The sequence below is a fragment of the Schistocerca gregaria genome, chromosome 9, assembly GCF_023897955.1.
Source record: "Schistocerca gregaria isolate iqSchGreg1 chromosome 9, iqSchGreg1.2, whole genome shotgun sequence".
Classification (NCBI taxonomy): Eukaryota; Metazoa; Arthropoda; class Insecta; order Orthoptera; family Acrididae; genus Schistocerca; species Schistocerca gregaria.
This window is the reverse complement of record NC_064928.1, coordinates 81,309,679-81,313,119: the sequence shown is the minus strand read 5'-3', so window position 1 is coordinate 81,313,119 and position 3,441 is coordinate 81,309,679. Positions and strand designations below refer to the sequence as shown.

The window sequence follows — 3,441 nt, the reverse complement described above, 5'->3', positions numbered from 1 at the left end:
AAGGAAACAAAAGAAAAATTTGGAGTAGGTATTAAAATTCATGGAGACGAAGTAAAAACCTTGAGGTTCGCCGATGACATTGTAATTCTGTCAGAGACGGCAAAGGACTTGGAAGAGCAGTTGAACGGAATGGACAGTGTCTTGAAAGGAGGATATAAGATGAACATTAACAAAAGCAAAACGAGGATAATGGAATGTAGTCAAATTAAATCGGGTGATGCTGAGGTAATTAGATTAGTAAATGAGACACTTAAAGTAGTAAACGAGTTTTGCTATTTAGGAAGTAAAATAACTGATGATGGTCGAAGTAGAGAGGATATAAAATGTAGACTGGCAATGGCAAGGAAAGCGTTTCTGAAGAAGAGAAATTTGTTAACACCGAATATAGATTTATGTATCAGGAAGTCGTTTCTGAAAGTATTTGTTTGGAGTGTAGCCATGTATGGAAGTGAAACATGGACGATAACTAGTTTGGACAAGAAGAGAATAGAAGCTTTCGAAATGTGGTGCTACAGAAGAATACTGAAGATAAGGTGGATAGATCACGTAACTAATGAGGAGGTATTGAATAGGATTGGGGAGAAGAAAGTTTGTGGCACAACTTGACTAGAAGAAGGGATCGGTTGGTAGGACATGTTTTGAGGCATCAAGGGATCACAAATTTAGCATTGGAGGGCAGCGTTGAGGGTAAAAATCGTAGAGGGAGACCGAGAGATGAGTACACTAAGCAGATTCAGAAGGATGTAGGTTGCAGTAGGTACTGGGAGATGAAGCAGCTTGCACAGGATAGAGTAGCATGGAGAGCTGCATCAAACCAGTCTCAGGACTGATGACAACAACAACAACAACAAAAATAATTGCACGTAATTTCAACGCAAAAAACCCAAGCCAGCAGCTCGTTAGCTGGCATGTCGTTTGACTCTTTGCTGAGTTTTGCTGGGTGACTACAGATAATGCCCGTGATCCTAACTTCTATTCTGTTGTGGACTGTCTTGAAAAATTAAGCTAATTCTTGTTGTATTGTTGATTGCGTTTACTTAAACTCATGTATTGTCTTTTTTCGGGTTCATAAACACTTTATTTTTATCTGTTATTACTTTTGGGCGGACCGGAGTGGCCGAGCGGTTCTAGGCGCTACAGTCTGGAACCGCGCGACCGCTATGGTCGCAAGTTCGAATCTTGCCTCGGGCATGGATGTGTGTGATCCTCTTAGGTTAGTTCTAGGGGACTGATGACCGCAGCAGTTAAGTCCCCTAGTGCTCAGAGCATTTTGAATTTTTTGGTATTACTTTCATGTTGTAATTCCATGTACTGAAACGTTCCATGACCTTGGATATTTATTCCTTAATTTGGTCCTACGGAACTTGACGTGTAAATGAATAAATAAATTAATTAAAACTGAATACCATAGCAGGAGTCGAACCTGAGACCTCTGCGTTTTCCTTTGCCGAGTCCCGGTCCAACACACAGTTTTATTCTGCCAGGAAGTCTCAATTCAGCGCAAGCATCGCTGCAGAGCGAAAATTTATTCTGGCACCTTCGTTCTGAGGGCAAATTGTACTACCCAACAAAATGTGATTATTAGAACCCTGGACTCCAAATCGCCAAAGTTCGATATCGCTTGGCTTTGCTGTAACGCCTGAATCCACCTGGCGTGACACTTACTACTGGCAGAACTCGTCTTGCCGTGTTTACCCGAGCAGATCAGCTACTTGGTAATTATTCCAGGTGAGACCGGATTTACCAGACCGCTTTCCACAACCAATTTACTTTTTCTTCTCTATAGAATTTCTCTGGGCAGTAGTTTTTCTGCATTCACTGTCTTAACACCTCTAAACGGATTTACCTTGCCCAAATTTCAAAGGCTAGCTTGCTGGATTTCCCGTAAATATATATTCCGATACCGATAACGAAGCGCAGCATATAACGGCCGCCAACTTTAGTAATGACTTTCTTATAATTACTTTCCTCTCCTCTCAGGAGCACAGTGACGATGAAGTCTGCTGTTTTACATATTAAGCAGTCACAACGAACTCATGCAAGGACAAGGAACGTAGCCCAGCGATTATTGGACAGTCTGAAGTTTGATATTTTATGTGGCAAAGTTAGCAGCTTAAATTTGTCATCAAGTGGATTGCAGTGATATAATAAAACTATGAACAGCCGACCAGTTGCAATGGAAAAAGAAATTCTTTACCTAGGTCTCGACAAATATAAATTTGTCTTCTTCACAAGGTAACCAAAGGGTAATGAACATCATAGCTTACATTAGAAAAGTATGAAACTTATAAGCCTGGCTGGCTATCAGGAGGTGTTCAGCAAAAGTAGAATTGTGTATATGCGCTCCTATTTTACCTAATAGGTGATCTTTATATCCTGTTTTCACAGCTCTGCCTGTTTGACCAATATAATATGAAGGACAGTCGGTTGTCAGCTCTGCAAGATCTATGAGCTATTTTAGACTAACGTGATAAACCCTAATTCTAGGGATATATTTTATTTTAGCCACATGGATCTATGCCGACAATTTTAAAAACGGCGATGGTACATGAGTCCTTACTAACGTAAAATTGCAAGTACCTCTCGTCGTTATACTTCTGTAATGCAAGAGTTCTCTAATTTCTGTTAAAATTTATTCTTGGCTTATAAGTTTCATACTTTTCTAACGTAAGCTGTGATGTTCATTGCCCTTAGGTTACCTTGTGGAGAAGAGAAATTTATATTTGCCGAAACCTAGGTAAAGAATTTCTTTATCCATTGCAACTGGTCGGCTGTTTATAATTTTATTACGTTTGCTGTTGTGCAGCTATGTTTAAAATATCGGGTTGCAATGAGTTCGAAATTAGAATTATATATTAATACCTTCAGCTGCTGACGGGCGTTCACGTACACCAACGGGCAGAGATGAAAATGTGTGCCCCGATCGGGACTCGAACCCGGGATCTCCTGCTTACGTGGCAGACGCTCTATCCATCTGAGCCACCGAGGGCACAGAGGATAGTGCAACTGCAGGCACTATCTCTCGCACGCCTCCCGCGAGACCCACATTCTCACCTTGTATGTCCACACACTATATTCGTAGTGTCCCACCCCAACTCACTCATTACTCGTCGAAGACATTCTTACCAAGTCCCGGAAGAGTTCGGCGAATGTGTGTGCATCCGCACAGAAAAAGAAGATTATGGCAGGATGGCTGGTATTGCCAGAACTATATACTTATATGGATATGGTGTCTGTTCTTTCGGACATGTGTGTCGGGGTGCGACACTACGAATGTAGTGTGTGGACATACAAGGTGAGAATGTGGCTCTCGTGGGAGGCGTGCGCGATATAGTGCCTGCACTCGCGCTATCTTCTGTGCCCTCGGTGGCTCAGATGAATAGAGCGTCTGCCATGTAACCAGGAGATCCCGGTTTCGAGTCCTGGTTCGGGCACACGTTT

At 42.0% G+C, this 3,441-nt stretch overlaps 1 non-coding gene across 1 annotated transcript; it reads right to left on the bottom strand.

Annotated features, from left to right (window-relative positions):
• Positions 1-2,915: 2,915 nt before the first annotated feature.
• Trnat-cgu (transfer RNA threonine (anticodon CGU)) lies at positions 2,916-2,990 on the bottom strand. Its single transcript has one exon. It is a non-coding gene; the product is annotated as a tRNA-Thr (tRNA).
• Positions 2,991-3,441: the final 451 nt, after the last annotated feature.